The sequence below is a fragment of the Poromitra crassiceps genome (assembly GCF_964638095.1).
Source record: "Poromitra crassiceps genome assembly, chromosome: 8".
Lineage (NCBI taxonomy): Eukaryota > Metazoa > Chordata > Actinopteri > Beryciformes > Melamphaidae > Poromitra > Poromitra crassiceps.
Window position 1 is genome coordinate 37,127,251 of NC_139629.1, and position 14,055 is coordinate 37,141,305.

Sequence of the window (14,055 nt, forward strand, 5' to 3'; positions counted from 1 at the left end):
CTTCAGGGTTGGAGGTTGTAATTGTTCTTGGGGAGTGCGTGGTGCCTTCACTGCACTTGCTTCAGGGTTGGAGGTTGTAATTGTTCTTGGGGAGTGCGTGGTGCCTTCACTGCACTTGCTTCAGGGTTGGAGGTTGTAATTGTTCTCGGGGAGTGCATGGTGCCTTCACTGCACGTGCTTCAGGGTTGGAGGTTGTAATTGTTCTCGGGGAGTGCATGGTGCCTTCACCGCGCTTGCTTCAGGGTTGGAGGTTGTAATTGTTCTTGGGGAGTGCGTGGTGCCTTCACTGCACGTGCTTCAGGGTTGGATGTTGTAATTGTTCTTGGGGAGTGCATGGTGCCTTCCTTGCACTTGCTTCAGGGTTGGAGGTTGTAATTGTTCTTGACGAGTGCATGGTGGCAGTTTATAACGCACAGAAAAATATTATTGCAAGGTGAGATGACACATCCAAATAAAATACCTTTAAATTGGTCTCTTTTCTGATTTCCTTGTATTTGATGTATTCTAGATGTATGGTCTATCACAGTGATTCTCAACCTTTTTCATGTCAATGACCCTAATTTAGTCCATAGTACAGCAACAAGAGGATCGATCCCCAATTTTATCAGATTTTGTCTCTTGAACCGAAATCGGAGAATATTTTTTGTTGTCACCAGAATTCCACGACTGTCTGTATTGTAGGTAGAGATAACAGAGATGATCATGCCTGTCTGTATGGTGCCAATCTACCACGCACAGTGCTGGCACAGCCATCAGGAGCAGTTTGGGGTTCAGTATCTTGCCCAAGGACACTTCAACATGCAGACTGGAGGAGGCGGGGATCAAACCATTGACCTCTTTTATCCAAAGCGATTAGTGGACGAGCCGCTCTCCCTCCTGAGCTACAGCCGCCCCTAGTCCCATCCCATAATGATTTCAGCAAACTATTATTATCCCATGCAAATGTGTTGTAGGGTAATGGGGTAATTCATAATGCTTGGAGACACACACTCACACACATTTCACCATGGCGGGTCAGATGATGCAGGAAGATCAAAGCAACGCCATACTATTCCTGGAATTGCCCTTTTAATTCGTTTTAACCATCACAGGGTCAAACTGAATCTAGCACGTCTAATCTGTTAGCATAAAGTCAATGTAAATAATATGTCAGCACAAAGTCCATGTAAATAATCTGTCAGCACAAAGTCAGTGTAAATAGCATTCCATATCTCAAAGCAGTGCTCAGATAAACACTTCATTAAGGCCGGCTTTTCTGAAAGCCGTCCTAGTGGCCAGGCTGGGGATTGCTCTGCTTGGGTGTGACCTGATGGCGCTATTCGCACGCGACTCGTCTCGCCACCATGTGTATATATAGCCAATTTCACACCGGAAACGTCATGAAATTCCCCGGCAAGATATGATGGAACAATGATTCTCTGCTTGCGTTTTATAACCCATAACCATAACCCATAACCCATTAGATAGAGACAGAGACAGAGCTGCCATGCATTTTTCAACAGCCCATATACTGGAGCAGGAAGCATTACCTGTTTTCCACACAGCACAAGTGACAGTCTCTCTCCTCCACTCTCCATCTTACCTGTTTCCCCCTGCCACTCTGTCTTTCTTCCATCTATCTCCAACATCCTCTCTCTCTCTCTCTCTGTCTCTCTCTCTCTGTGTGTCTCTCTCTGTCTCTCTCTCTCTCTCTCTCTCTCTCTCTCTGTCTCTGTCTCTGTCTCTGTCTCTGTCTCTGTCTCTCTCTCTGTCTCTCTGTCTCTCTGTCTGTCTGTCTGTCTGTCTGTCTCTCTGTCTGTCTGTGTGTGTCTCTCTCTATCTCTCTCTCTCTGTGTGTCTCTCTCTCTCTCTCTCTCTCTCTCTCTCTTTCTCTTCTCTCTGACAGCAGTATAGGGGCTCCTTTGGGAGGTAATTAGGAAAAACTCAACAGAGACACACACAGCAGCTGCTGAAAACAAGGCTCTGGATACTTTCTACTCATCCTCCCTGCATTACAATAGCATAGGGGCATGGGAGTGGAGGGGGAGATGAGGTAAGGTGCTGATGGAACTACCAGGACCTCTTAAGGGAATGATGTTGGGGAAGAAAAGGTTGCTTTTGTACTGCAAAACTTTTGGGCGCTGAGGTGCCTGATGCAAGTTTCGACTTACTTACCTGTGTTATCACAACGCAGAAGCCTTGCTTGTCTCTTACAAATTAGTAGGCATATTACTCGATACATGATATCTAAGAAGAAACCTGAGAACTGATTTTGAGGGGGCAGATTTCAAACACCTTGAACAAAGACAAAATGTGCTTTTCTTGGCTTCTTTGCACAAAGCTGCATTTTCTTGGCTATTATTTGCCTATTGTTCCATAACAAAACCCTGCTCCATTCCCAAAGTTAAGAATGCCACAGCCCACTTTTCAATCTGACAATCTTCCGGGGGCCCCAGTGGCATAGGCTAGTCACGAGGGGCCCCAATGCAAGCGATTTTGACAGGGCCCTACACGCTAGCTACGAAGTACACACACAAGCAACGCACACACACACAGGCACGCACGCACGCACACACACACACACACACACACACACACACACACACACACACACATAGGCATAGGCTATTATTTTATTTACCAACATGTGTTGGATTTTACAGTTGAATGAGTTCCTTATACGCTATTGCAGAGGTTTTCAAAGTGGGAGGCGAACCTCCCCAGGAGCTCAGAGAATGGAAGTGAAAAAATATGACATTAGTTATTACATTAGTTATCAAAAGGAGATCACATGGAATAGGGTTAGGGTCTGAAACTAATAAATGCCTTCAGACAGACTTTTGTTTAATCTGAAGTTGTCAAACAGCAATATCAGACTATATCTTGTCTCAATTGTTGAGTGTCAAATAATAATCACAATCCCATAGGCATCCAGGAATTTAGCAAAACTACAGCAAGCAATTAAACTAGGGGCGGAGGGGGCTTAGGTGTGTCCCCAAGCTTTGTCTGAGGGGAGGCCCACAGTCACAGACTTTGAAAACCCCAGCGATATTGTATGGGGAAAATAGTTGCTAGGGCAAGCTATCAGAACCATGGACAGCGCTCTGACACCCGGTAACAAACAATGAAATATATTCAATGTGAAAACAAGCCTCCGCACCTGAGAGCAGAGGACCTGTCTATTTCACTGTGGTTCTGAACTGACTGCTGACTTGACATTATTACGTGATCGAATTGCACAGTCATGATTTTGCCGGGTCTAAACTCTGCGTGACCTAGCTCAAATATTTCTCTTCAAAGAAAAAGTAGAGACTTAACACTTTCATTCAACACTGTCGTTGGCCACGGACCAAAACCTTTGTACCTTAGAAGTTTCGATAAGACGAAATCCTCCAGAAATATTGCAGAGGTGCCCTAAAGTCCATTGAAATCTGTGTGGCGATTTCCAAGTTCTGGGAACATCTTTGATGATGACGATGTCTTCATTACTTTCTGTCACCTCTTCTTTTTAACCGTTTCTGAACTTTTTATGACCGGACCCTTTTATGCATAATCCCACATAATCTACGAGTCCAGATGTTCGATTGAACACATCAATATAAATTGTGGTTTTATGTTTTAGGACAAGAAATGGGCCTTCGATATGACATCCCCAAAACTGTCACTTTCAGCACCAATACTGACATAATTTTTGTCATCCCTCCATCTAAATATCGGATTCAAGTTGAAATATCACATAACGTACATAACTGCTACGAAATAATATTACTTTTGAAATCAAGGCAATGAGTAATATATTACCTTTTTGAGATTTTCAACTGGTAAAAGTCATACTACCTCATATTCTCCGGGCTATATCTCTGAGTGTGTAATAACTACATTTGCACAGACTAGAGCTTACCATAATCCACAAATCTCCAGGTAACAGATGGTTGCTGTGCATCGAGTTCTGTCTTTTTTCTTGCATTGCTGATGCAGAATATGACAGACTCGGGGGACGGAGAAGACGCTGAAGAAATATCCTAGCAAACTTGACTAAGAAGACATTTAGACACAGCGTTGGCCTGAGGGAGTAGTTGCGGGGGGAGGGGGGTGTTTTGGCTACATAAAGGCATACATAAATGCTGAATATAGCCGTACAAACAAACATACATTTATGTCATGGGAAGTGTTCAGTGCCAGCACAATCATGGGCTATACTGGCCACTGAGCAGCTCCACTGGAGCAGCTGTGGGTTAATTGCCTTGCACTGGGACACTTTAAAGCTGTGCTAGGCGAGATTCTTTATGTAGAATTATGCCCATCGTATCATCTTACATCACAAGCTGCTCTCCCATTCCCACTGAACGAGACACTGTGGACTTATCCTAATTAAATTGTGGCTGAAGGTATGGAGAGCTTTCTCTCAGCAAGAGTCTTGGGCAAGTTACTCAGCAAGTGTAATATGTTACTGATTACTCCTTTTAAAAAGCAATACATTGCTTTACATAGTACTATCAAAAGTAAAAGTAATTAGTTACATTACTCGTTACATTACTATATTACTTTCAGTATCCATTCCAATTCCAAAATGTGGCATTCTTTCACACCTTAATTGCGTCTGAGCTTTGAAACGATGCACCCTGTTCTGTATTCTATACCCGCTGAAAATGTCTGCTCTATTGATATTAATGGTTTGTTGCAGCACACTGAAGATGGATAGCTGGCTATGCTGAAGCATAGCCAGAGGAGAGGAGGAGAGAGGGTAGGAGAGGAGATGGCAGAGGAGGAGAGGAGAGGGGAGAGGAGACAACAGAGGAGGAGAGGAGAGAGGATAGGAGAGGAGATGGCAGAGGAGGAGAGGAGAGGAGACAACAGAGGAGGAGAGGAGAGGAGAGGAGATGGCAGAGGAGGAGAGGAGAGGGGAGAGAGGCTAGGAGAGGAGATGGCAGAGGAGAGGGGGTAGGAGAGGAGATGGCAGAGGAGGAGAGGAGAGAGGAGGAGAGGAAAGGAGAGGAGAGGAGAGGAGATGGCAGAGGAGGAGAGGAGAGGAGAGGAGATGGCAGAGGAGGAGAGGAGAGGGGAGAGTAGAGGAGAGGAGACAACAGAGGAGGAGAGGGGAGAGAGGATAGGAGAGGAGATGGCAGAGGAGGAGAGGGGGTAGGAAAGGAGAGGGGAGGAGAGGAGAGGATAGGAGAGGAAAGGAGATGGCAGAGGAGGAGAGAGGAGGAGAGGAGAGAGGATAGGAGAGGAGATGGCAGAGGAGGAGAGGAGAGGAGAGGAGAGGAGAGGAGAGGAGAGGAGAGGAGAGGAGAGGAGAGGAGAGGAGAGGAGAGGAGAGGAGAGGAGAGGAGAGGAGAGGAGAGGAGAGGAGACAACAGAGGAGGAGAGGAGAGGACGGATGGCTGGTCACATCGTATGCCACAGCCACAGTGAAAGGGCTGTGGATGGATGACTCACCTTCTCTGTCCTTGTAGACTTTAGGACAGACGGGACGAACTATTTGGAAACCGTCCAAAAGTAGTGGCGTCAATTGCCTTTGGATGTGCTGTGTAGAAATAAGGTGCCACGACTATTTTAGACGTGCTTTGTAATCAGTAGGGGTCATGCATCTTTCACACTCTGTTGCCAAGACAGTCGCCCGCTCGAAAAGTACCTGCTGTCCTCATCAAATCATGTCATTTCTACAGCCTGGTCGTCAGAATAAGATGTCAGCACTGTAAATTTATGCAATCCTCTAGATACATGTATATCAACGTTATACTGTACATAGAGTCTGCTATTGAAATAGGCCATGCAGCAGCCCTAGCTGCGGGCGAGGCCACGCAGCGGCTGATCTGCATATGCGAGCCCACACAGCAGGCGAGCTGCAGCGCGGGCGAGCATCATAAAAGGGAGAAAGGGGGCAATGTTTGTCTGTCTGTTTGTTTCCATTTTTGTCCCACTGATGTCACAATGTCTATGAAATCATCAGTGATGTCATCAGGTACATCATTATTGACCAAAATCATCTTATGACATCACTGATGATGTCATAGGCACTGATATTGTGGTTTTTGGTTACACACTTGGGCAATTGTGACATCACTGATGATGTCGCGTATGCGAGCCGCAGGGCCAGCTCGGCGAGCTGCAGGTCGGGCAATGCTCTCAGGAACACAAGGAACGCCTGCGCTCATGAAAAGGTGCTTTTTTTCTTGCATCTGAAGCAAAGCAGCAGACACACAGAGAGAGAGAGAGAGAGAGAGTCAGTATACATGACAGTAGCAGACAGAGAGAGTCAGTATAGAGACCGCCGATATATCTCATGGGCTGACTCACCAAAAGACGGTGCTGCGGCTCTAAACTACAGGTTTGGGGGTTCTAGAGCAGAACACAAGACGTCTGCTCAGATGTGCGTTTACTGCGGTGGTTAAATCCCCGATCGTGTCTGCCTGGGCTGGGCTATCAACTAAATTCTAACTTTGCTGAATGGATAGAACGGGGGAATTTACCCCACCCTGACCCTGCCCCCAGGCTAACCCAGCATCTATTGTGGGCATTCCTAGAGCCTGTATGGGCGTTCCCAGACATGCGGACTGTCTCTATACATGACTGTAGCAGACTGTGAGCTGTTGTAAACATGAAACTTCGTACACTTCTTTCCAACCCAGTGTGAGTAACGTTACAAGTGTTCAAGTGAATTGAATTCAAGGCCTCCCGTTCTTTAGTGTTGGTGGAGAAAGCAGGTGGAGGAGATGAGAAACTGTAGATCCGCCTCCCGTTCTTTAGTGTTGGTGGAGAAAGCAGGTGGAGGAGATGAGAAACAGTAGATCCACCTCCCGTTCTTAGTGTGGGTGGAGAAAGCAACCGTAGATCCGCCTCCCGTTCTTTAGTGTTGGTGGAGAAAGCAACCGTAGATCCGCCTCCCGTTCTTTAGTGTTGGTGGAGAAAGCAGGTGGAGGAGATGAGAAACAGTAGATCCACCTCCTGTTCTTTAGTGTTGGTGGAGAAAGCAGGTGGAGGAGATGAGAAACAGTAGCTCCGCCTCCCGTTCTTTAGTGTTGACACAGCTTGGCAGCAGTCATCTCATCACCAATCCATAAAGCCCCGACAGTTCATGTCTCGGCACCTCCGGGGGAATCACAGAGCAATGCAGGTGAATTTAAAAGGCCCTTAATCTTACAAGCTCAGGGGATGGAGAAGACGCGGGAAAAATAAATGACTTGTATGTGTTTTTTTTAACGGTCTTTAAAGAGCTATTTGAGAGAAAACAATATTCTTTGTTGTGTTTATGGTCTCCGAGGGGCTTTGGCAGCTTTGTGCGTGCGTTTGGTGTGAATGTGTGAGGAGCATAAGGCTGACACACCTCTACTGCCTGCAGTCATTTGGTGTGAATGTGGGAGGAGCATAAGGCTGACACGCCTCTGCCTGCAGTCGTTTGGTGTGAATGTGGGAGGAGCATAAGGCTGACACACCTCTGCCTGCAGTCGTTTGGTGTGAATGTGGGAGGAGCATAAGGCTGACACACCTCTGCCTGCAGTCGTTTGGTGTGAATGTGGGAGGAGCATAAGGCTGACACACCTCTGCCTGCAGTTGTTTGGTGTGAATGTGGGAGGAGCATAAGGCTGACACACCTCTGCTGCCTGCAGTCGTTTGGTGTGAATGTGGGAGGAGCATAAGGCTGACACACCTCTTCCTGCAGTCGTTTGGTGTGAATGTGGGAGGAGCATAAGGCTGACACACCTCTTCCTGCAGTCGTTTGGTGTGAATGTGGGAGGAGCATAAGGCTGACACACCTCTTCCTGCAGTTGTTTGGTGTGAATGTGGGAGGAGCATAAGGCTGACACACCTCTTCCTGCAGTCATTTGGTGTGAATGTGGGAGGAGCATAAGGCTGACACACTTCTTCCTGCAGTCGTTTGGTGTGAATGTGGGAGGAGCATAAGGCTGACACACCTCTTCCTGCAGTTGTTTGGTGTGAATGTGTGAGGAGCATAAGGCTGACAACACCTCTGCCTGCAGTCGTTTGGTGTGAATGTGGGAGGAGCATAAGGCTGACACGCCTCTGCCTGCAGTCGTTTGGTGTGAATGTGGGAGGAGCATAAGGCTGACACACCTCTGCCTGCAGTCGTTTGGTGTGAATGTGGGAGGAACATAAGGCTGACACACCTCTCTGCCTGCAGTCGTTTGTATAATACGTGCAGGGAGCCGCTTCAGTGCATTTAAGCTATTGGGGGGGAAAGTGCCAAATCATTAAGTTATTTAATAGTTCATTGAGTCTCTACAGTTGGCTGGTAATTAAACAACATTCGATCAATGTGGAGAGGGAGAGGCATTGGATGACATTAAGTAGATGAGATGGTCTTAACCCCTGAAAACTGCTAGGATCAACTGATTGGCAATTAATGTTCTCACTGATGAAACCTACTGGAATGACTTTGAAAGCTCAAACCTTCCAACAACAGGAAGACTGCAGCTTTCAGTACATCTAGTGCGGGGAGGAAGACAGGATGCCAAAAAGAACTTAGTGATAGCAGGTCTTTATCATACTGTCCACTGCAGGCTTAAAGGAATACACAGAGTGTCCATGTTCAAACTGAGTGGCTCATGAAAACCAGAATAGAAAATAACATGTAATAATCACCAAGATCAGATGGACAAGTTTGTAGCAGGGATGTAGTATTCAAACATACTACGGTTGCGAATTTTTTTGAATCGGTCGGAGTGAATATGACGTTGTTTACACTCCGACGACATCTCATATTCAAATTTACGTTGATATTCTATATCACTAGTTTACGTTGATATTCTACATATCACTGGTTTATGAAGATATTCTACATATCACTGGTTTGGAGACACGTACAAGTTGAATGTCAAAGCTTTGTTCTGGCGATGGGGTTTGTGTAATTGCTCAGTGTGATGATGAAGCTGTCATGAGAGCAGAACTTGGAGAGGAGATCATGGATTGGGACCACAGCAGGCGATCCTCAGCAGAGCAGGCTGTATTGATCAGAAACAGGCTGCCCCATGAAAACAGCTGAAAGGTCAAGCGGACAGATGGGGTGTTGTCTGCAAAATATGAAAATCTCCAAGTTCTCTGTGATTTGATTATAATCAGAATGCAGCACCTTCATGTTCTCTGTGATTATAATCAGATTATAATCACCACCTTTATGTTTGGCCGGCAGGCAATTAGCATGTGAATGGAAATATGTCAGGGAGAGCAAATCATTTCATGATGGCACACCAGACCAGACATGGTGGAATTGTACATTGCCATTGGACAGACATATAATTTGCCTGCTTATCTACATTATCTGAGTATAAATAAGAATTCAGACAGAGAAAACTGTGTATCTTGTTTTGCATATTTACTGCATGACATTCCCAGTTGTATGAAAACATCATGTATAAAATGATCTCATGTTGATAACATTTCCATAGTGAGCTGTAAGTATTCAAACTGAAAAATGCTATTCCCTTTTTTACTGTCTCTTAGCCTTTCCTTCACTGTAATAGTTTTGGTTTCCAATGGTCCATTTACACGGGCGGCTTTAGCTCAGGAGGTAGAGCGGGTCGGCCAATGACGCAAGGGTTGGTGGCTCGATCCCCGCTCCCTCCCAGCTGCTGTCGTTGTGTCCTTGGGCAAGACACCTAACCCTCCTTGCCTCATATGATTGGTATGAATGTAGATATGAATGATAGGGGCCGTTGAGCGCCGATGTGTGGCTGCCACGCTTTCGAACCACCGGTACGAATGGTGTGAACGAATAATGATTCTGTGAAGCGCTTTGAGCACTTGGAAAGGCGCTATATAAATCCAATCATTATTACACTGCGATTCCCTGCATCGCCTACTCTCCCTGCAAAAGGCCTACCCTCGCAGTGCTAAGGATTCATTCATTATATCGATGTGCAGAAGTCGACTTGGTTTAATTCTCATAACCCCGTTGGCTGGGTTTCTTGTTAGGAGCAAAAGTTGAAAGAGACAGCAACGCCTTTGGCTCATATCAAAGCAAAATGTATCTTCTCTCTGTAAAATATGTAAATCTGAACTAGCTTTGATTTAATTTAACCCGCTAGTTGAAACCACAGTCAACTGTTAAAAAAAAAAAAAAAAAGAGTAAACATAAATAAATAAATAAAATGACCTGTATAATCAATGAGTCTGTTAGTTTGAAAAATAGGTTTGCGGATGTCAAAAGCCAATCCCTTAAACCCTACTTATATTTTCAAAGAAATAATTCAAGCAACCCACATGCACTGCAATGGAATAAGCCAGTAGTTTCCCAAACTATGGGTCGGGACTCGGGACCCAATTTGGGTCACGGACCCGTGGGGGGTGGGTCGCCAACTGGTCGTAATGGCAACTCATTACCGTGTGTTTTTTGTGAGTTTGGGTCCCAGACACAAAATGTATCTTTTGGGTCCCAAGATGAAAACGTTTTGGAAGTGGAACCCCTGGATAAGCAGATCCCTTCTCAATTCACAGTCTGCATTAACAAAGGAAAAAAAGAGTCAGCAAAATTGGTCGATCTGCTGTGCTGGTAATAAGAATTTGTTCTTAAGCAAAGAGAAAAGAAAATACCTACTGTACAGACATTCCTACAGACACAATTGGCTGCGTCTGCAGGTGGGAAGCCGGTGGGGAACGTGTCCTGGTTGCTGCACTAGTGCCTCCTCTGGTCGGTCAGGGCGCCTGTTCGGGGGGGAACGGGAACTGGCGGGAATAGCATGATCCTCCCACCACGTGCTACGTCCTTCCGGTGAAACTCCTTGCTGTCAGGTGAAACGAAGCAGCTGGCAACTGCACATCGGAGGAAGCATGTGCTAGTCTACGACTCTCCCCAGATCAGCAGAGGGGGTGGAGTAACGACCGGGAGAGCAGGGGGGATTGGACAAGTACAATTGTGGAGAAAATGGGAGAAAAACGGGAATATTTTTGCGGGAGTGGGACAGGACGGGAGTGAAACGCCACTCCTGTGTCACCTTCTAGTGTGGCTGTGAGTGTGAATGGCTGTATGTGAGTATTCATTGTAAGGCGCTCTATAAATATACAGCCCATAGGACACGATAACTACTCGACTGTCAACTCTTTTGAGCCCAACACAAAGAGGTGTCTCACTCTCACTGTCACTTGTGCCTCTTTGATCTTCCACCGCCCGCTCCAAAGAGAACTGAGCAGAGAGAGAAATCATCTTCCATCAGTGACAGACTGCGGACAGTGAGTCCACGGCCTCCCTGCTCTGGGCATTGTTAGTGCGACTCCTACCTGGTGCCCGGGCCATTCAGAGCCAGTGGGGGGAGAGAGAAGGTAATCAAAGTCCTGTGAAAAGGAACACAACGAGGAAAGCAGGCCATACCCCGGAGATAGAGGGAAATAGGCGGAGCTCAGCTGTTCTGAAGTCAGTCTGGGTTCGCTGAAGGGGAGAGAATGGCGGTGGTAGAGGAGGGGGTGTGGGGCTAGGGGGGGGTGGGGGGAGGATATACCCTGGGGGCGCTCCGCCTCTACTGCTGTTTGCTGATGACTGTTTTAATAAACACTTAACATTCACAGGCGGGAAGAATCAATACCCACAGGAGGTGACTTCCCTGACGAGGACGAGTTGCTGCGAGCCACGAACACAAAGGTAGACAAATGTTTGACAGTCTGTGTGCAGGCTACAGGTAGTAATGTTATGTTTGACAGTCTGTGTGCAGGCTACAGGTAGTAATGTTCTGTTTGACAGTCTGTGTGCAGGCTACAGGTAGTAATGTTCTGTTTGACAGTCTGTGTGCAGGCTACAGGTAGTAATGTTCTGTTTGACAGTCTGTGTGCAGGCTACAGGTAGTAATGTAGACAGTCTATGTGCAGCGACAAAAGTAGCATTTGTAAATGGAATAATAAATTCAGTTCAGTTGTACTTATTTTTCACATTTACAAATTTCATTTTTTTTCATTCATTTTTTTTAATGACAAACCAGACATGCTCTTAGAAAGAAAAGAAAAATCATATTAGAAGATTTCCAGCCATCAGCACTGAGTTTCAAGCAAGAGGAGAAGGAAGAGGCAGGGAGAGGAAGTAGGAGGCGAGGAGCACATCAGGGACAGACTTGCTCCTTCTTGCTGAAATGAAGGTTGGCTACTTTTCGTTGGTCAAACATTCATTTCTGCACCTAAAACCTATTCTGTGTCATCTCGTTCCTCTGCCGGCTGCATGATAAGGCTTAGCTGACATGCCCAGTGCAGACATGAGATGACCTCCTTGAGAGAGGAGCCACACGTCTGCCATATGTTTGACATCCTATCCTCCAGGAATCCACCAGGTCCTACTGCTTCAAGGACAAGCACACAGCACACATGTCAGAACTGTCGGCAGATGCCACCAGAAAGTGAGGAAAAAGCGCTGCCAACAGAGAGCAGAACCTTGCATCAGCAGGACAGGACCATATGGAACACTACTGTTTGGAGGAGGGCTGTGCGACTGGCAAGGCGGCTCAGACATGAGGATACCTGGGATTAGATGACCTGCAGACCCAGACAACAGGGAATGCAGACAGCGAGTTGTGTGGCAGCATGGTGGACTGAGGGCTGGGCACATGTAGTTAGCATCCCAAGCTGTTACGTGTGGAGCATACGGGACACCTCCAGATCCTATACTGAATATACAGGCTTCATCCTGATACCTTTTTACACATAGCATTTGTTATATTTATATATATATACATCTTTTAAAATGTGTGGACAAGAACTAACTGCTATATCACAACAATTAAAAAAAAAGAAAATTAAATAGCTTTTTCAACAGTACATCATCTAGTCACTAGATGATGTACTGGATGTACTGGGGGGGCGGGTCGCGTGGGGGCTGGGTCCGCCCGGGCCGCAGCAATTGGCCCCTAGCACAACGACCTCACAAGGTTCCTCCTCAGCCAAGTCACTGGGGCAATCCATGTGGCGATCCATATGGTGGAAAGGTTTTCTTGCGTTCACTGGGGGTGAGGGGGTGCCGCTGTGTCCCGGCCTGGCCTTCCCTCCCACGCCTTATGTGGGCGGTGGCCGGGTCGGGGGGCATCGGTGCTCTTATCACTGGTCGAGGGCTGCCGGTTGGTTTAGAACAGCTTAGGTAGGCGATAGATTAGCTACAGCCTAAGGCTGACCTGTTAGTGTTCAGGCTAAAATCAGACTAGAGCAGGGTAGGATAGGCCAGATTAGGCTGTAGATTAGCTAGATACTATGTCCCAGTTAGCTCTGGTTAATGCTTAGAGTAGTCAGTTGTCTGATCTTCTCCCCCCCCCCCCCCTCTCTTTCCCCCTTCCCCCGCTTCTTCCCTTCTTCCCCCTTCTTGTTCTCCTCTCTTTCCATGCTCTTTCCTCCCCCACATCCCACCGCCCCCCCCTCCCTTCTCCTGCTCTCTCCTCATTCTCCCCCCCTCTGCTCCTTCTCCTCTTCTCCCCTATTTTCCTGAATCCCTGCCACTTCCTGCTCTCCCTTCTCTCACATTCCCCCTGCTCTCCTTCCCCTGCACCCTCCCACCTCTCCTTCTCTGCCTCTCTGTCCTCCCCCCTCTCTCACATTCCCCCTGCTCTCCTTCCAGGCTGCCAGGTGTTCTGCCAGGCTGAACCCCCCCCTCTGCTCCTTCTCCTCTTCTCCCCTATTTTCCTGAATCCCTGCCACTTCCTGCTCTCCCTTCTCTCACATTCCCCCTGCTCTCCTTCCCCTGCACCCTCCCACCTCTCCTTCTCTGCCTCTCTGTCCTCCCCCCTCTCTCACATTCCCCCTGCTCTCCTTCCCCTGCACCCTCCCACCTCTCCTTCTCTGTTCTCTCCTCCTCCACATTTCCCATTTTCTCCCCACCCTCGCCCTAATCCGGGCCCGTATCCTACTCCCTCCCTCCACCCTAGACCCTACCTCTACTCTCTGTCCTCCCCCCTCTCTCACATTCCCCCTGCTCTCCTTCCCCTGCACCCTCCCACCTCTCCTTCTCTGTTCTCTCCTCCTCCACATTTCCCATTTTCTCCCCACCCTCGCCCTAATCCGGGCCCGTATCCTACTCCCTCCCTCCACCCTAGACCCTACCTCTACTCTACCTCCCCTGTACCCTTCCACCTCTCCTTCTCTGTTCTCTCCTCC